Below are 20770 nucleotides of genomic sequence, written 5' to 3'. Positions count from 1 at the left end.
CTAGCGCAAAAAACTCCAGTTCAGCACGTGCACAGTTGATCACCGCATTATGACGCGACAGAAAATCCCAACCCAAGATAAGGTCATGAGAGCCGGAAGGCAAAACAACGAACACTGTTGCGTACAAAACTTCTTGAATGATGACTCGAGCGGTGCACACCGCTATAGGCTCTACAGGCTAGGCACTTGTCGTGCATAGCGAGAATTCTGAAATACGTTTCGTCTCTTTGCGCAAGGAACGGCAAAGGCTTGCAATCATGGCAGAAACAGCAGCGCCGGTGTCGACCAGAGCCAGTACTATAACCCCCTCAAAAGAAACTTCAAGCAGATTTGCAGGAGATACGTGAGGCCTTTTACAGTTCGCTCGTTGCGCAGTTCTCGCCTCAGGAACTGCGGCATTCAGTTTTCCTCTTGCGCAAGATTCGTACGCCGGCGCAGAGGAGATAGGGAGTGGCGACGCGGCGAGGTTGAGCGGCGAGTAGAAAAAGATAGTACGGTCATTCGCAACGGAACCTGCGCATGAATCGGCGGCTGCGTACTGATCTCGGGTTGGCTGCCAGGAAGGTGATGTTCGGCGCTATAGAAACTCATCGGGAGTGCGACTTCGGCAGTACCGGGCAATATGGCCAGCACATCCACAAGAATAACAAATGGGACGGTTATCACTTGTTCGCCATGGATTGCGGCGCTGAGGTCGAGGCGGGACGAAAGGCTGTGGCGCTTGAAGATATTGCTGTACAGGCGCTGGAGGCGTAGCGTACATCACAGGGTAGCTAGGTGGCCGTGGTCGGGCAGCGACCGCAGCGTACGTTAGCGGTGCGACAGGAACGGGGGCGCATGTCATTGCTGGAGCGACAGGTGGAGAGACGTCGGCGTATGCGAGGGTCTCAATGGCTTGTGCGGGCTGAGGAATGGGCGCTGGCGGATGGACAGGGGGAAGGGTGTCCGCCACGCAGTCGGCGATGACCTGTCGCAGGGGCACCAAATTGCGGGAAAGCTCGCAGTTTGTTGGCAATAGTGATATTTGGCGAGCAACTTCCTCTCGGATGAAATCTTTGAGCTGCTGCAGCAGCGATGAGGTCTCAGATGTAGCGGAGAGGCCAGAAAGTGATTCCACAGGCGCGGAAGGCTGTCGAGGGAGGAGTCGCTACTTGCGCAACTCATCGTAGCTCTGACAAAGGTTGACAACTTGTGCAACAGTTGTCAAGTCCCAGGATGTCAACATGAGGAAGGTGTCATATTCGATGCCCTTCAGGACGTGCTTGATCTTTTGTGCCTCGGGCATCTGGGCGTTTACGCGACTGCATAGGTGGAGCACATCTTCAATGTAGCTGGTAAACGTATCGCCGAGCCGCTGCGTTCGATCGTGCAAGCGTTGCTCGGCGCGGAGCTTGCGTACAGTAGGACGACCAAACACGGTGGTAAGGTTCGCCTTAAATGAGTCCCAATTCGTGATTTCGGCTTCGTGGCTACGATGCCACAGGTTGGCGACTCCGGTCAAATAAAAGATAACGTTTGTTAACTTTGTTGCATCGTCCCACTTATTCTACGAACTCACTCGCTCGTATGACGCCAGCCAGTCGTCACAGTCGGTGTCGTCTGTCCCAGTGTAGAGCGCAGGATCTCGCTGGCGCAAGGAGCCAGAGCAGACGACCGGCGGGGTCATCGGGGCAGTGGGTGGGTGTTCCTCTTCGGCCATGTGAATTTCCGGTAGCGTAAGGGTGCGAAGCTCCAGCGTGAGGCAAGGGTATCAGGCCGCACCTCCACCAAGTGTAAGAGAAGGTTTAATCTATACGTCGAGGACGGCGTCGAGGTCGGCAAGGAAGCGCACGATGATCAAACCAGCACGATGCTCTGCGCGATCACAATTCCACCGACTGCTTCCTCTTCATCTGCGTCCAGTAAAAAGGGCTCATCTTCTTCTTCACACAAAGTTCGAAAGAGAAAAATTAGCTACATATACTGAATGACAACCGCTGAAACCGTAACCCGCTGTGGAGTAGTGGTTAAGATGCAAAATAAAAGAGGGCTGAGGGGACAGCCCTGGCGTACGGAACGCTGTACACTGATGGGGTTAACAATCAATCTCGTCGTGCAGCTCCGGTACGCCAAAGCCACGTCTTCACGGAAGACAAAAACGACATTCACATGGTCTACAATGGCAAACTATTGCACTTTCCACGGTTAAGTACTCAGAAGCTGCACAGGAATTAGCAGGAAAAAGATGGGGGGCTAGGATTGGGCCACCTGTTTTTGCGACAACCGGTCAGTCGTTTCTTGTTTTTTAAAGATACGACCGACCCTTTCTTACGCACCGTATGCCAAGTCGGACCGAGGCGGCTGCTACCGGAGTAAGTTGTTTCAACGAAAGATTTTTCCGCTGGGATTAACGGTTTTTTATAGAGAAGTCATAGCAAGTGTACGGTTACTTTCAGCGCGGTTTTCAAGTAATTATTTGTCTACAGTAAAACGAAAGAACTTGTATCATGCATTATGTGACATTATGTTCCCTATGTCTTTGTTAGGGGCCTTATACAATGAAGGCCCAGGTGCAGATGTTTTAAAAAGGGTAAAAAGAATGTAGGTGACGCCAGGAGCAAAAACCTTCTTTTTTAAACTGCACACCGGAACCTTGCCGGGGAAAACATTTTTGGAGAAAAAGGGACTACTCATGCACTGGTTATCACACTGTTTAATATGTAGGAAGCCAGAAACCATAGACCATGTTTTTTTTACATTTCGGAAGGAGTATATTTTTGGGACGTATTGCAAAGAACGCTAATGAAAGATTTTCCGCTAGACCCGCATCGCATTCGATATTTATGCGTAGATAGTGAGGATGGGGTACCATTTCATTTAATTATGCTCATGGGCCTCCACTATATATCGCACTCAAGAATGGCGGGTTACCATTGCGATAAAGATGCACGACCTGCCAGAATTTATTTTCAAGAAAGCGTGGACAGGCTTTTGGCAATCAAGAAAGTTGCAGCAGAACCTCCCGAGTGGCTATCAAGGCTACAGCCTTTGTTTTGTATGCGTGAATTATAGTGTGTCATATGTAAATAGCGTATGTAAATAGCATTTCAGTGATTGTTGTGGATTTTGTTCTCGTTTCAAGACCAGGCAATAAAAAAAGGAGTAGTGGTTAAGGTGCCCGTCTCATGACCATGGAGATCAAAGTTCGATTGCAGACTTGCCGGAAATTTTTTTTTATTTTTCTTATTTTTAAATCTAGTCGTGTTATTTTATATTGTTGCATGCTTTTTCCAGCCTGACGACGCGCTTTTTTCCGGAAACTAGAGCCATCAATCATAAAGGACATTCCGGTATGAGAGCTCCATACGGGTTAATTCCGGACTTTCCAGGGCAGTACAGGAATTTGCTTAAATATCCTACAATCCTCTATGCCAGATCCTGTACAGTAAACCTGTTACGACTTCCTGTAAAAAGTTTATACAGGAGTTTTCAGTTGGGGAAGAGAGAAGTGGACGCGCGAAGAAAGAATAATTCAGTTCATTTTGACTTCTTAAAAAACGGCACATACCTACCTGGCAAGAATTACCAATCAGTACAGCATCGTAATTTCTATGTGTGTGTTTCTTTGGGGTCGGCGTCTACTAAACTGCGTTTTTTTTTTAATTTCTGCAAACTTCCATCTGAGTCAACTAAAGGGAAACGAATAAATCTACACAATGAATGTCCAAGGATATTATACTAGTCATCGGAATGTAAATCCATTGAGAAAGGTATCGCTACCTACGTTATCATCGCAGCTCGCCTCGCTTTATCAAGGGCAAATAATCGGGACAATCATTTCGACTTAACCATCGCCCTTTTTATGAGTATCAAATATGACTCTCAAGAATTACAGAACTACAGGAGGGAAAACAGCAAATGTCAGTCGAATTACTAAAAAAAACTGCGCATAAACTGCTGAAACGAAATGGCGCGCCATTTATTCTCGCTTTCAAAGTGCGTTTTCTCCGGTTGGGCGCCCTAGTGATTCAGTTCAGTTGAGTCGTTCAGTCGTGTCCGACTCTTCATGACCCTATGGACCATATCTCGCCACGCTTTCTGGTCTCTCACTATCTTCCTAACATCACATAACTTCATCTGCAGCGCCTCGAGGATGCCATCTAACCATCGCGTTGGCTGCCTACCCCTTCTCCGGTGACCCTCAACCTTTCCCAACATAAAATCTTTCTACAGCGACTCCTCTCTTCTCATCAGATGACCAAAGTAGCTGAGCTTTAACTTTAGAATTTGACCCTCCAATGAGCATTCAGGGTTTATGGTCGACAATATCGACTGATTAGATTTTCTGGCAGTCCAAGGAACTTCTCAAGAGTTCCTTGGACTGCCAGCACCACAATTCAAACGCGTAAATTCTTCGGCGGTCAGCCTTCACAGTCCAACTCTCGCATCCATACATCACAACTGGAAAGGCCATAGCACGAGTTATACGGATCTTGGTTGGCAGTGTAATGCCTCTGCTCTTTACTAGGCGGTCAAGGCTAGCCATGGCTCTCTTTCCTAGAAGCACGCGTCTCCTAATTTCATGGCTGCAGCCTCCTTCCGGGGTTATCTTGGAGCACAAGAAGAGAAAATCTGTCACAACTTCCACTTCTTTTCCCTTGATGCTCACCCTTACGGAAATCCCATATCTGCTTCAGATATGGAACATATGCTGCCAGATACAAATATATATAGCAGCAAATAAGTCCTTATCTGGGCCAGATAAGGTCATATATGTGCAAAATGTTGCCCCTATATGGCTCAGATTTGGCATATCATGCAACATATAATCCATATCTGAACGGCTAACGGGACCTTATAGGGCTTGATCAGGGGCATATATGGTATCCTCGCGACCTTATGTGGCCTGATAAAGGGCATATATGGCATCGTCATGACCTTATATAGACAGACCAGGGCCATATGCCTGGCATCAACAGGACTTTATATAACCTCATCGGGACCCTAATTATGTAGGTGCCATAGTTATTGTATATTATCAATATATGACCTTCGTCTACTTTCTGCAAATATCCAATATTGCTATCATGTAGTCGAGCTTCAATTTTTCTACACTCAGCATGGCCTGCGTGTTAATTGTATCCAATTTAGAAAATAGCTACGACTCATATTTCAAATATTCTGCAGATTTCGCTCCACTATAATTATTACACTATGTGTTTCTTAATCCAGGAGGGCACTGGGTTATAGCTACATGCTCCTCTTTTCGCCTACTAACTCGCATTTTCATTTAAAATGCGGCCGCAGTCCGGTGCACAAAAGCATGGTCGGTTAAGTTGAGCGATTCAAAATATCAAGAAAATGATGGCAGTTCAGCATACGGCCCCCTCCGCGCTGTCAGACGGTGACTCGCCCTCAGAGACAGCTGGCGGTTGCTTCGTCGAGAGCCGCAGTGGCTAGACTGTGACTCCTCCTCTCCCGCGTTCCCCTCTTCCCTCTCAGACAGCGGCGGCCCCTGCGTCGCTGGCTCGCATTTCATCTCTCCTCCTCGCTGCCACGCTCTATACCGCGTAGGCTTCGCGCTCTCCGTTTTGTGTGTGCTTGCTTCTTTCCCCTCCCCCTTTCAACTCCGTGCGCCTAAGCACTTGGTATCTCGTTCCTTTTCGGTGGCAGACATCGGAGTTCGGTGCGGCTGGCGATCGTGCTGCATGTTGTGTATGCTGGTGTGTGTGCGTGTGCCAGCGCCTGTTCGCTATTAGCTGTGTGCATGTAACAAAAATGCGACAGCAAACCTACAAGAGCTTCAGTCTGACCGTCGGCACAGAGGAAATTACTGTGTCCCACTGCGGGTGGAAGCTGCCTCCCCAGCCTTGGCAGCGAACCGGATGGTCGATTGAGCTTTTCGGGGATTCTGCGCTGGGTGGCCCGGCCAAATCTTCACCATTGTGTCGGATCGCACCCTTATCGTGCCGCCTCATCTTCACGCCCGATCACCAAAACCGTGAGCGTGAGACTTCTTGTCGGGAACTAGCACTTGCCAGCCTCAGGATATTGTTCACTTTATTATTTTGATGGAAAATTAATTTTCCAATCAGTAAATTGGATGGTAATTGCCAGTATGTGATATTTTTTCGTACATTTCGTTGCTAATTTTTCTTTCGCTCTAGCAATTTTGACAAATTTCAGTGAGTGGATAGGGTCCTTCATTGTTTATTATTATTATTATTATTATTATTATTATTATTATTATTATTATTATTATTATTATTAATATTATTATTATTATTATTATTATTATTATTATTATTATTATTATTATTTGCACTACCTAAGTAGCTTCATGCTTGATTTGGTTTAGGGGCAGAGTTGTCGCTGTCATGACGAATGCCATCGGACATGTTTTTTTCTCCTAATTTGAAAAGCAACCACGAGGCGCCTTCGCTCATTTTTCACTGCAGTCTCTGCTTAAGGTAACACCAGTGCTTCCTGACAGCCTATATGTACTTTGCTAAGGTTTAGGTATTATCAGCAGTCCCAGCAGTGTGTGTTTTATCGCCCTACGGCCTAGCGCTACCTTTGCCGGGTGTCGACAAACCTTTAAATTTCATTTTAATAGTCTAGTTCGATTAATAGCCGTTTATTTTATTTAGCTTCGCAAGTAAACCAGCTCAAACTAAAAGCATTTACTGGTTAAAGCTCTGTGTGTAAAAGAGCAGAATAAAAATGTAATATCTAATTTAATAGGTTAATGTATTTCACTTTAGCTTCTCGTGTAGATTTTATTCTGTTCAGATATCTCATTAGTTTTTTATAGTATCGCGCCTAAATGAGTAGAATCTCAATATTTACTAATGGATGAGCATGTCTTTGACCCTCGGTATACACACGTAATTCAGGGCCGTCTTTGAGCGATTCCATATAGGCAGGGAAAAAAGAAAACCAGTGGTTTCAAAGCTATCTTCCTGTAAGGTTTGAAATAAAAGGGGAAATTCAGGTTTCCCTTGGCAAACTTGATTGAGCGTGCGTTTAGCTGGAATACTGAAAATGTTTTGTGTGTGTTGTAATAAAGTGTTATGTTGATATGCAGATATATAGATCTATAGTTCAAAACATACCTGCCATGCGGGCTAGATCTTTAAATCAGGAATTGGGTAGATAAGGCATATCTGACAAGATATCCCTTATCTGGTACTCGAAATAAGGAATTGGGCAGATCAGGCATATACAACCAGATATGCCTTATCTGGTACTTGAAATCAGGAATTGGGCAGATATGCCTTATCTGGCCCAGATCTGTCCTAATATACCATATCTGCCCAATTCCTGATATACCTGATCTGGATTTTTTTTATAAGTCCAGATATAGCATTTCCGTAAGGGCAAGGACCTGATGGGGCAAGACGCCATGATTTTTGCTTTTTAATGTTCAGATTAGGCCCAAACTTCTCACTCTCTTGTACGCACATTAGAAGTCTCTTGAGTTCCACTTCACTTTCTGCCATTAAAGTGGAATCATCCGCATATCTAAGGTTGTTGATACGTTTCCCAGATCTTCACTCCAGCTGAAGACTCGTCCAGACCGGCCTTCTTCTTGATGCACTCAGCATATAGGTTAAATAGGCAGGGCGACACTATGCAGCCTTGTCTCACTCCTTTCTCAATCGGAAACCAATCAGTAAGACCATGCTCAGTTCTGACTGTAGCCTCTTGCCATTCATACAGGTTCCTGAGGACACAGATGAGGTGATATGGAACTCCCATCTCTTGGAGAGCTTGCCACAATCTGCTGTGATCTACGCAGTCAAACGCTTCCGCATAATCGATAAAGCAGAAGTAGATGGGTTTCTGGAACTCTCTTGCTTTTGCCATGCATGATTCAGCGAAGGTTGGCAATCTAGTCTCTAGTTCCTCTGCCCTTGCGAAACCCAGCTTGCACGTCCGGAAGCTCCCGATCCACATACTGCTGCAACCTACCTTGGAGAATGTTCAACATCACCTTGCTAGCATGCGAAATAAGCGCGATCGTGTGGTAGTTGGAATAATTCCTGGCACAACTTTTTTTGAATGGGGATGTAAACTGCCCTCCTCCAATCCTGTGGCCACTGCAGGGTTGTCGAAATTTGCGGATGTAATGTATACACAACGTTAACAGCATCGTCACGGTTAAGGTTTTGAAGCAACTCAGCTGGAATGCCATCCATTCCTCTAGCTCTGTTCTAAGCAACGCTGGCTAAGGCTCATTCAACTTCACTCTTCAGGATGCTCGAAATCAGTAATCACAACCGTCTTATGTTGGGTTTGCACATCCGGGTTCTTCTTGTGCAGTTCTTCTGTGTATTCCTGCCACCTCTTTATCTCTGAGGCTTCAGTGAGGTCCTTGCCTCGTTTGCCATGTATCACGCCCAGGTTAGCACAGAAGCTTCCTTTGATATCTTATATTGTCTTATACAGAGCTGTTGTGTTCCTCAATTGGCTGTTGTCCTCAACTGCTTGGCACTGTATGTTGAGGAAGGCATTCTTATCTCTTCTTGCTATTGTCTGAAAATCCGCATTGGAGAACTTTGCATCTTTCTCTTTCCCCCATAACTTTTGCACTCCTCCTTTCCTCAGCTATTTGCAAAGCCTCTTCAGGTAACCAGATTGCTTTCTTGCATTTCTTGTGCTTTGGAACTACCTTAGTAGCAACTTCTTGTATTATATCTCGAAAATCAGTCCACATCTCTTCAGGCTCTCTGTCTTCTAATACAATTCTTGAAAACGATTCCTCACTTCCACAGCATATTCTGATGTAATTTTATCCAAATCATACCCGAAAAGCCATCTAGTGTTCTGCGTTTTCCTCAATCGAAGCCTAAATTTGGCAACAAGAAGCTGATGATCGGTGCTACAATCGGCCCCAGGCCTTGTTTTTACTTTTTGTATAGCGCCTTTCTATCTCTGCCTGCAAAGAATATAATCAATCTGATTCCTGTACATACCGTCCGGTGAAGTCTATGTGTACAGGCGCCTCTTGTGCTGTTGAAAATGAGTATTCGCTATGGTCAGGTTGTTTTCTTGACAAAACTCGACTAGCCTCTGCCCAGCTTCATTTCGCTCACCAAGACCGAACTTGCCTATATTTCAGGATATTTCTTCACTCCCCACCTTAGCATTCCAGTCTCCAATGAGAAAAAGAACGTCTGATGATAGAGTGCGGTCTAAAAGGCATTGCAGGTCAGCATAAAATCGCTCAAAGTCAGCTTCTTCAATAGTAGTGGTTGGTGCATGGACTTGGATAAATGTTATGTTGAAAGGGTGTCCTTGGATCCGAAGTGAAATCATTCGGTCGTTATTGGGGTTGTACCCTAGCACTGCTTTGCACATTCTTCTGTTTACTATGAGAGCAACCCCATTCCTTTTCCTGGATCCGTGCCCACATTAAAAGACATAATGGTCGGTGGAATTAAATTCTCCCATTCCGGTCCACTTGAGCTCGCTGATACCCAAGTTTCCTATGTTCATTCTGTCCATTTCTCGCTTGACGACATCCAGTTTACCTTGCGTCATAGATCTTACATTCCATGTTGCTATGTGATATATCTCCTTGCAACATAGGACTTTCCGGTCGCTTCCCGACACAACCACTACTGAGCGTCCTTTTGATTTAGCCCAACAGCTTCATTCCTCCTGGAGCTACTAGGAATCGGCCTTTGTTAATCTCCAATAACATGTGGGACGCCTTCCAACCTGGGGGGTTCATCTCCCGGCGCCATATCATTAATGGTATTGTGAGTGGCCATAGGGTTTTCTTGGCAGGAAATACTGGAGTGGGTTGCCATTACCTTCTCCAGTAAATCACATTCTGTCAGAACTCTGTGCCGTGAAATGTCTATCTTGGGTGGCCTTACACAGCAGAGCTCACGACTTCATCGAGTTTCGCAAGCCCCTCCGCAACGACGAGGCAGTGATTTATGAAGGGGCCCTTGTGCATGCAAAGGACGTAATCAAAAGGGCTATCAATAGCCACTCAATCGAAGGAAGGGATATGGAATTGTTCATCAATTACATAAATGTGGAATAGTAATGCAATAGTAGTTCCATAAAACCCCAGCCCTCAGTCGCCAGCGGCTGCGGAACAACTGACCACGGCGGCAGTCAGACCTGTGAAGCAGCAGGGGGTGCTGAGAATTCCTGGCTCCGCTGGACAGGCCGCCATTTAAAACTGACCATGGCTAAGTTTACCGCAAGAACCCTAGCTAGTGAAGCTAGTTTAGCACTGCAGTTAGAGGAACTAGAGGACATAAAATATTATGTCATAGGGCTTAGTGAGGTTAGGAGGCCGAAAGAGGCATATATACTGTACTGAAGGGTGGGCATGTACTGTGTTATCGAGGTTTACCAGAGAGGCGACAACTAGGAGTAGGTTTCCTTGTCAATAAGTACATAGCGGGTAATATAGATGAATTCTATAGTATTAGTGAGAAGGTGTCGGGCATCGTAATTAGGCTTAATAAGCGGTATAAATTGAAGGTTGTACAGGCCGATGTACCTACATGTAGTTATGATGACCAGGCAGTTGAAAGCTTCTACGAAGATGTAGAATCGGAAATGCGAAAAGTAAAAAGGCAGTATACTGTACTAATGGGCGACTTCAATACCAAGGTAGGGAAAAAGCAGACAGGAGAACAGGCAGTAGGTGACTATTGCACTGGCTCTAGGAATAGCAGGAGGGAGTTACTAGTTGAGTTTGCAGAGCACAATAACTTAAGAATCATGAATATCTTCTTCAGGAAACGGAAGAACCGGAAATGGGCATGGAAAAGTCCTAACGGGGACACAAAATAAAATTGACTTCATGCTGAGTTCAACCCCCGTGATTATGCAAGATCTAGAGGTAATCGGGAAAGTGCGATACAGTGACCACAGGATGGTGAGGTCCCGAATAAGTCTAAATCTGAAGAAGGAACGCAACAGATTAGCAAGAAAGAAACCCATCAACGAATTTGCGGTGAGGGGGAGGGCAGAAGAGTTCAGGATCTCGCTACAAAATAGATATTCAGCTCTAACTGAGAATGGCGACATTACCCTAGAAGCAATGAACGATAATTTCAGAGATATCATTACTGAGTTCGCTGTAGAACTAGGCGGTTGGATAGTTAGAGAGGATACCGGTAAGTTGTCTAAGGAGACGAAAGATTTGATTAAGGAACGCCAGAGTATGAAAGCTTCCAATCCGAGAGACCAGATAGAATTGGCCGAGATATCAATGCTAACCAATAAGCGCGAGGTGGCCGACTTAAAAAAGTATATCATGTAGAAAATTGAGCATGCTGTAAAGAACGGGGGAGGCCTTAAAGTGGTAAAGAAAAAATTGGGCATAGGCAAAAACCAGATGTATGCGATAAGGGATAAGGCGGGCAACGTGATCACGAATACGGACAAGATAGTCAAAGTAGCCGAGGAGTTCTATACAGATCTCTGCAGTAGCCAAAGTAGTCAAGACCGTAATGAGATTGGCAGTAGAGAAAAACAGTCAGACATTCCACCAGTGACGAAGGACGAGGTCGAGAAAGCATTTGAAACTATGAAAAGGGGGAAATCAGCTGGAGAGGATCAGATAACTGCAGATTTGTTAAAGGACGGGGGTGACATCGGGCTAGAAAAACTGGCCACTCTGTATACGCAGTGCTTAGTGTAATCGACGATACCGCAACCATGGAAGAATGCAAACAATATCCTCATTCATAAGAAAGTTCACCCTAAGGACCTAAAAAATTACAGACCAATCAGATTACCGTCTGTTACGTATAAGGTATTTACTAAGGTAATCGCTAATAAAATCAGGACAACCTTAGACTGCAATCAAGCAAAGGATCAAGCAGGTTTTCGGAAACGGTCATCTACTATCGATCATATCCAAACCACCAACCAGGTGATAGAAAAATGCTCGGGATATAACCAACCCTTATAGATAGCATTCTTTGATTACGAAAAAGCATTTGACTCAGTTGAAACCTTGATGGTGATGCAGGCATTGCGAAATCAGGGGTTAGAGGAGCCGTACGTGAAAGTGCTGGAAATATACCGGGTGTCCCAGCTAACTTGAACCAAAGGATACAAAATAATGCATTTGAGGTGGGTCAGTGAAACCAATTGCATTCAACTGCCAGCCTCCTTGCGCACTACAGGCAATTTTTTGTTTTGCAATTGCTTAATTAGCTAATTATGTTAATTTTCCTAATTTAATAAATATCGACTTTAGACCAAACATGTGAATTGGAAACTTGTAGAGCACCTTCAGAAACCCCCATTCCATTAATTGCGATAAAGAAAGTCTCACGTGTATCTTTTTTTCTGGGCTCAAAAGAAAGCCCGCGAAATACAAATAATACCACGTGACTAGCGCATTTGTGCGCCGCGATTGTGGTGCTCTCAGTCGTGGTTTGAGCGAATGAAATTAGCGGCGGCCGTGCCTCCTCGGCCCCGTTAAAGCTGCAGGCCGATATGTCTGCAATGGCTTCTTCGCCCGCGTCAGACAGCCGGCCCACGTGACGGTGCAAGTAGCGGCGAGAGCGGCGAGCCGACACCACGGAGATTCTAACGTGGCCTGCTTCTCTCCCATCAGCCAACGTCAATACAAACGGATGAGCGATAAGGTATCAGCCACTGAATCTGCGCATGCAGGCTTGGGTAAAGGGGCGAGATGACATCATGTGACTCGACTAAAATTAGCGCTGCACCTTCATTTGCCGGTTCTTTATCGTCATCCGCCTGTCGGGATGTAGGCTGCTGTGGTGCGTAGGCCTGGCCAAGATCGCGGTGGCGACGGGCGAGCTCGAGCTCGCTCCAACCATCGCCAACATTTCTGCCTGCCGCTGCAACGGGACAATCGGGTCACGGCTGCAGCTGATTTCGTTCGCTCAAACCACGACTGAGAGCACCACAATCGCGGCACTCAAATGCGCTAGTCACGTGGTATTATTTGTATTTCGCGGGATTTCTTTTGCGCCCGGAAAAAAAGATACACGTGAGACTTTCTTTATCGCAATTAATGGAATGGGGGTTTCTCAAGGTGCTCTACAACTTTCCAATTCACATTTTTGGACTAAGCTGAATATTTATTAAATTAGAAAAATTAACATAATAAGCCAATTAAGTAATTGCAAAACAAAAAATTTCCTGAAGTGCGCAAGCAGGCTGGTAGTTGTATGCAACTGATTGCACTGACCTACCTCAAATACATTATTTTGTAACCCTTGGTTCAAGTTAGCTGGGACACCCGGTATATAGTACCTGCACAGCAACTATAGTTCTGCATAAAGAAAGTAACAAAATTCCCATAAAGAAAGGAGTCAGGCAAGGAGACACAATCTCCCCAGTACTATTCACAGCTTGCTTAGAGGAAGTATTCAGAGGCTTGGAATGGGAGCAGATAGGGATAAAGGTAGATGGAGGTTACCTCAGTAATCTGCGATTTGCTGATGACATTGCATTGCCAAGCAACTCGGGGGATGAACTGCAAATAATGATTGATGACCTAGACAGGAAAAGTAGAAAGGTAGGCTTGAAAACAATATGCAGAAGACTAAGGTAATGTTCAACAGCCTCGGGAAGGAACTGCAGTTTAGATTAGGTAGCGAAGTACTGGAAGTAGTAGGCGAATATGTCTCCTTAAGACAGGTAGTAACCGCAGATCCGGACCATGAAAAGGAAATAACAAGAAGAATAAGATTGGGATGGAGCGCATTTGGCAAGCACTCGCAGATTATGAGTAGCAGCTTACCGTATCGCTCAAGAGGAAAGTATACAAGAGTTGCATCTTACCTGTACTCACCTATGGGGCTGAAACTTGGAGGCTAACCAAGAGGGTTCTACTTAAGTTGAAGACAACCCAGAGGGCTATGGAACGAAAAATGGTAGGTGTAACATTCAGTGATAGGAAGCGTACAGAGTGGGTCAGAGAAATAACTCAAGTTACCGACATTCTAGCGGAAATTAAGAAGAAGAAATGGACATGGGAAGGGCATGTAGTGCGAAGAGAGAATAACCGATGGTCGCTTAGGGTAACAGACTGGATTCCAAGGGAAGGAAAGCGTAGCAGGGGGCGGCAGAAATTTAGGTGGGCGGATGAGGTTAAGAAGTTCGCAGGGGTCAAGTGGATGCAGCTAGCACAGAACCGGGTTAATTTGAGAAATATGGGAGAGGCCTTCGCTCTGCAGTGGGTATAGTCAGGCTGATGATGATGATGATGATGAATACAGAACATAAAAACATATGCAATACCACATTGAGCTAACGGGATTCCACCCACCATCTCCAAATGTCGTCCGAAGTTCATGTACGTGTAACACATCTGCAAGATTGCTTATGAGTGACACCTTCGTGCACAGCAGCAGACATAGTAAAGCTTGAACTGCCGCGAGTCTCATGTTAATAGGTTCTAATGGGGACAGTGAAAACTGTGCGTAGCCGTTTAATGTTATCTCAGTGGAAGAGCACCGAACCGGCGGTGTGGAGGCATGTTGTTGTTTTTCTTCCATTTTCTAAGATCTGCATGATGACTTTACTATTCCATATTGATCTGCGCCGAAAACAAATCATTTTTTAACCTTGAACTGCTCTTATTGGCTGTCACCTCCCATTCCAATAAAGTGGTAAGGAGCAACTCATCATCCAAAAATTGTCGATTAGTCTTTCGAAGGCATTATATCTGGCAGCCTTGATCTCACTGGTAGCGTAAGAGCGCTATCCTATCGCACCCTACCTGTTATATTCCGTTCCAAGTAATGAAAAACACCAGCACATAGCGATGCCAACTGTTGCGAAAGAAGCCTACTGACAGACAGATCAAGTAAAAAGCAAGGTATTTTATTTTTTTTTTAAATTTCGCTGCCTACGTGAATTAGTAACCTAACTTTTTCTAGATTAAGGGTAACTAAATTTAAAAAAAAGAAACACGCTGCCTAAGGGTAACTAAATTCAAAAAAAGAAAAGAAATAACAACATGCCGCTCTAGGCATGCGAACTGACGACCTTGAATATCGCGTCTGATGCTTTTATCAAGCGGTACCGTGGTGGAGGTTGTAGTATCTTCTACTTTGTGTACTTATATATATTGCTTCTAGCATGGATGGATGGATGGATGGATGGATGGATGGATGGATGGATGGATGGATGGATGGATGGATGGATGGATGGATGGATGGATGGATGGATGGATGGATGGATGGATGGATGATTGGATGGATGGATGGATGGATGGATGGATGGATGGATGGATGGATGGATGGATGGATGGATGGATGGATGGGTGGGTGGGTGGATGGATGGATGGATGGATGGATGGATGGATGAATTGATGGATGGATGGATGGATGGATTGATTGATGGATGGATGGATGGAATATAGGAGCGTCCCCTTTGAAACGGGATAGTAACAGTTGCTATCATGCTCGTTTTTTATATATTGTTTATTGTTGTAGATCGGTCAACTATACCATTATTCAATTTATTTAATTTTTGCTTCTACAATAATAACCTTATATTACTTTTCTGCTTTCAAGCTAGCAATCTTCCAATCATTTTTTGCTAGCTTCCACCGCAGAATTATTCATCCGGTCACTGGTATCGCTAAACCACAGGGCCTCAGGAAGAGTGACTGCGCCTGCATCCACTTCCAATGGATACCATCACATTCGAGTATAAGATGGTTAATTGTTTCTATGGATTTACCACATACTGCACATTTGTCATCTTCAAGGGTAAACTTCTTTTTGTAGCTGCGTGTTGTAAGGCACCCTGATCTAGCTTCAAAACGTAGGGAACTGCCTCTTGAGTTATCAAAGAAAGCTTCCTTCCTGATCTGCCTTTTCCTTTTTCGGTATACTTTTTCACTCTGTTTGTTTTCTAAAGAATTTATCCAATAATTACCTTCTGTGTTTTTCGCCTGTTGCCTAAAGCTCTTTATTTCTTCGTCGTTGTGACCAGCACACTTACTAGTTAGTTTCCTAGTTATTTTACTCAATTGTAAGTCAACGCTTTTTCAGTTCGGTTCAGTTCAGTCGTTCAGTCATGTCCGACTCTTCGTGTCCCTATGGACCATATCACGCCACGCTTTCCGATCTCTCACTATCTTCCTGACATCACATAACTTCATCGGCAGCGCCTCGAGGATGCCATCTAACCATCGCGTTCGCTGCCTACCCCTTCTCCGGTGACCCTCAACCTTTCCCACCATCAAACCTTTCTCCAGCGACTCCTTTAGCTAAAGTATTTAAATACTTTAGCTGAACACCTGTTACTGTCCAATTTCCTCAGGCGTTCCTCATAGAATATTTTACTCTGAGCTTCCATTATTTCGAAAGGTGCCCAGCTCATATCTTCCTGTATCGCCTCATTTGTGTTTTGCCGTGGCCACCCAGTGCTAATCTTCCGAAGGCTCTCTGATTTATTTCTAATGTCGCCAGTATCTGATTTTAGGCAAAAAACAGCATTTCCGAAAGTAAGCTCGGACAGCGTAATTCGATCCTTTCCAAATAGCCCTCAGCACCTGATACCAGTCGTATCCCCACAAAGCCCTATGCTCCATTATCCCGGCATCTTTTCGCCCTTTTTTCCTAAGTGATTGCTCATGCTTTTCAATGCATGCCATTCCTTCGTTTACCCATACCGCGCAATATTTATATTCTGCCACTCTGGGTCTTTTTTGGCCTTGTACAGGGTCTTGAATAATTGGGGGCTGGGATTTAAAAAATTCCTATGCAAAATCTACTACACCATTCGAGCTAAAATAACGTTCACAAAGTATCAAAATATCGTCTACGTTATCTGATAAGTGATTCAACATCGGTACTTGCCTAGATTTTACGAAATCGAGAAAAAACTGCTCTCGGCGGCGTGCACAATTTTCGACTCTCTTCTGCGAAAATTGTGCACGCCGCCGAGAGCAGTTCTTTCTCGATTTCGGAAAATCTAGGCAAGTAACGATGTTGAATCACTTATCAGATAACGTAGACGATATTTTGCTACTTTGTGAACGTTATTTCAGCTCGAATGGTGTAGTAGATTTTGCATAGGAATGTTTTAAATCCCAGCTCCAAAATATTCTAAACCCTGTAGTTTGAGGCCCTGTGCAGTTGAGCAGTTGAAAATCATCAGACTCGACTTACCTTCGCTAAAACTGAAGCGTCCCGTTCGTCTCCGCAATACTTAACTAGTTTGCAAGCCTTCCTTTCTACCTGCTAACAGCACAATATCGTCTGCACAAATTAAACCATCGAGGCGGTGCTCTACTACCTTTCCGCCTAATCTATTGCGCGACTAGTGGTCTGCTAATGACAAAGTGTGTAGACCACTAGTCGCGCAAACGCGTATTTTATTCCGTCATAAAGATAATGCGACAAGGGAGTTAATGGAAGCATACCACATTCGCAAAAGACAAGATGAATGCGTTAGCCAGCCATCGTTTATAATAGTTCAAAAAGAAATCGCCTTTCTTGGCAACACTTGAAGTAATGATGTGTTTTTTAAAATTTTACAGTTGTTATTTTGTGGTTTTGTGTTTTTTGTGTCTCTTGCTGCGTTTTTTCCTCCTATATGTTTTTGGGGTTTTGCTTTTTCCTATGATGCGGCGTTCTGAGGTATGCTCTGGACATATGCGCGGAGAAGGAAGGATCATGTGATGCTATATATGCATGTTTTTGATTTCTGAATAAAAATGTAGTTGCGAGTCAGCGCTCGTCTGTGTGCTCTTGTTACTATGTCCTTCTTCCTTTTGCGCTGTTTTCTCTTACAAAATGATATTGGAATATGTTCACACCTACGTGGTACGAGGCTTGGGCTGGAATGGCGCGGATTATCAGTGGCTTTGATGGTTGGTTTTAAGCATAATTTCTGCAGGTTGAACAACTCTCAATCATTGATGCAACGTCGGCGTTGATGTTTGGCGGCGAGTACACCAGCTGCCTTGCCCTTGGTCGGTATTTAGCAATGCGAACATGTCCAGCATGAATGCATTTCAACGTTAATAACGTTGAAATATGTATAACGACCTTCGTTCCCTTAAACAGTATTCCACCCACTACTGTAAGTTCAGCAACCACCGATTTGAGAGGACTTTCAACCGCGTTCCGGTCTGCAATGCTTTGTACTATTGCTTTCAGATAGTTGTCGGATGCTGTCTCACGCACAAGTAGTGCAGGTGTTCGGTAACTTAGGCGCGAAAGCAAAGCTAAATGCATGAACTTCCGCATTTTTTGTGTTCAAAGGGCTGATATCTGCAGGATCCAACGACCTTGAGAGCATGTCTGCCAACTCCATCTGTTTTCGGGGCGCAAATGTTAGAGTATAATCATATTTCAGCAGTCTCGAGAAAAACCGTTGAATCTGAGTAGCATGTCCTTATGGCCGTTTTTAATATATCTATCAGCGGCCGATGATAGACATATCAAAAGCAAGATGGGGCGCCAGTATATAAAGTGGCCAAACTTCTCACAGCCAAATACGAGACCCATCGCTTCTTTTTCTATATAGGAATATCGTTGTTCATGCCCTGTTAGTGCTTTAGACGCAGTGAGTGACTGGCCTACAACTGCCATCGTGCCGCTGCAGCAGAGCTTAACCAATGCTATTCTGTGCTGCGTCTGATGTCACTTTTGTTTCTTTCTGTGGGTCGAAAATAGCTAGTGATGGTGCCTTGGTGAGTGCGTCGCATGTATCTTTCCACTCTCTCTTGATTGGCTGCCCATTAAAATATGACATTTTGCTTTTGAAGAGAGCGCAGCAGTGGCGTTCGCAGGGCTGAGGATGGTAAATACTTGCTGGCGTAATTTACCGTACCGAGCAACCTTTGGGCTGCCTGTTTGTTCTGTGGTCTAGGCATGATCGTTACGCTTTCGACTAGCATCGGACTAGGGCTTATTCCTTCTCTGCTGATCACATCTCCCAAAAATGCTATTTCTTCGACACCAAATTTTCATTTTGTCAGACAGGTTTAATGTCAAACCTGCAAACTCAGCTGGTATTAGTGCGCTCCTCAGTCGTTCTTCGTGCTCTTGGAACCTCCATTTAGAACGTCATGCACGTACACTCGTACTCCAGGTATATCGTCAAATTCCTCATTCAGCACCTTTTTAAATACCTCGCAAGCGTAAGCGATCCTGAAAGGAGGCTGGAGAAAGCAGTATCGACCGAAGGACATTGCGAACGTGCAAAGCTTCGATGAACGTTCATCAAGTGGGATCTGGTGGAAGCTTGCATTAATGTCCAGACAAGAAAACATTTCGCTCCCGCCATCTTCGCCATGATGTCTTTCCGACGCGGGATTTGGTAGTTCTCTCTTTTAGGCTGTCATTAATCCTCCTAGGATCTATGCGAGCTCTCATTTTGCCTTTTGGCTTACGGGTGATGCCTAGAGTGCTTACCCAGTCTGTCGGTTCGCTGACCTTTCTGAGGATCCCTTCTCGCTCCCTTCGTTGTCGCTCAACACGCAAAGGCTCTTGCAAGGAAATGTGCATCCTTCGAGCAGCTTGAAATACGGGAACAGCGTCCTTACGCAGCAGCTTCTTGAATTCGTGTTGTAAGCGCCCAGTTACTTGAAAAATGTCTAAGGCACTCTCTAGCCACTTCCTGGGCATTACTTGTCACGGTTTCACCGGGCGTTGCAGTAGACCGAGCCCCTCGCTGTCTTGCAGTCCCAATATGGACTGGTGGTTTTTATTGACTATGACGAATTCCGCCACAATGTTTCGCTCACCAATTTCGACCGACACTGAACACGTGCCGCAATGTTTGATGACGCCCCCTTCGGACAATAGCATAACGGCACCGCTGAGCTTCAGTGCGCCAGCGTTCAGCGTTCGAAACGGCAACATAGGTGCAGGATTCGCCAGGGTGCCAGTGTTGACCTTGAACGCAATCTCTTTTCCACCAACTTTGGCCTTCACACACCAGTCGCGACTGCTGCTGAATCTGCAAATTGCTGCGTCCAGTACGTCAAAGTTGTCTTCTTCGTGCTGTACTTCGTAAACGTCGGCTTTCACTCGGCAGCACGACGCGAAGTGGAGGGGCCTGCTGCACGCATGGCAAGTCTTCCCGGACTGCGTTTGCTACGGCGTTCGGCGTTCGAGGAAGCGCCAATTGAAAGGGGGAGCACGAGCGTCCGGATCGGACGGCCGTCGGATCGGGCGTTCGGCGGAGTCAGCTACAAGACTCGCTTGGTGAGGTCATCATCGGTCATGACCGGAGGTGGCCTCATGGCCAGACAGATATCATGATGACGTCAGTTTCGGTTATTAGACATTACCCCATGTGGCGTCACCATGATGTCTAATCCGGTGATGACGTCACATCCGGTCATGGCCGATGATGCCGCCAGGTGACAGTCGATCATGAGTGCTGTTACAATCAATGTCATCATCAACTGTCACTCTCATTATCAGTGTCACTTTATTCACAATTATCGTCAAATTCATGATAATTTTCAAATGTCACTATTAATAACTATCACTGTCACTCTCTACCACTAATTACAGTTCACCGAAATTAAAGGTGGACAGAACCATACCCTTAACAGTGGAGTCCCTAAGCGGGGGGGGTGTCAGTTGGTTGGTTGGACTACTTTTGTCCAATCGGAACTTTTGTTTCCATTGTCCCCTTCTTCCATGGAGGAACGAAAAAAAAAACTGAGGAAAGGCGACATGTATCCCAGATGCATTGCGAAAAACAAGCCGGAAATAACGTGCTTTTTTTAACCTACATATGCGGCAAATAGCAACTGCGTCAGCCTTGCTATGGGGCAGCATGGCTGTCGGCA

At 45.2% G+C, this 20770-nt stretch overlaps 1 pseudogene; it reads left to right on the top strand.

The window, feature by feature from the left end:
• Positions 1-10837: 10837 nt before the first annotated feature.
• LOC146200904 (uncharacterized) lies at positions 10838-20231 on the top strand (annotated as a pseudogene).
• The last annotated feature ends 539 nt before the right edge of the window (positions 20232-20770 follow it).

This window comes from Amblyomma maculatum, chromosome 2 (assembly GCF_055883805.1).
Source record: "Amblyomma maculatum isolate TAMU_Amacu chromosome 2, ASM5588380v1, whole genome shotgun sequence".
Lineage (NCBI taxonomy): Eukaryota > Metazoa > Arthropoda > Arachnida > Ixodida > Ixodidae > Amblyomma > Amblyomma maculatum.
This window is presented reverse-complemented; position numbering and strand designations above follow the sequence as displayed.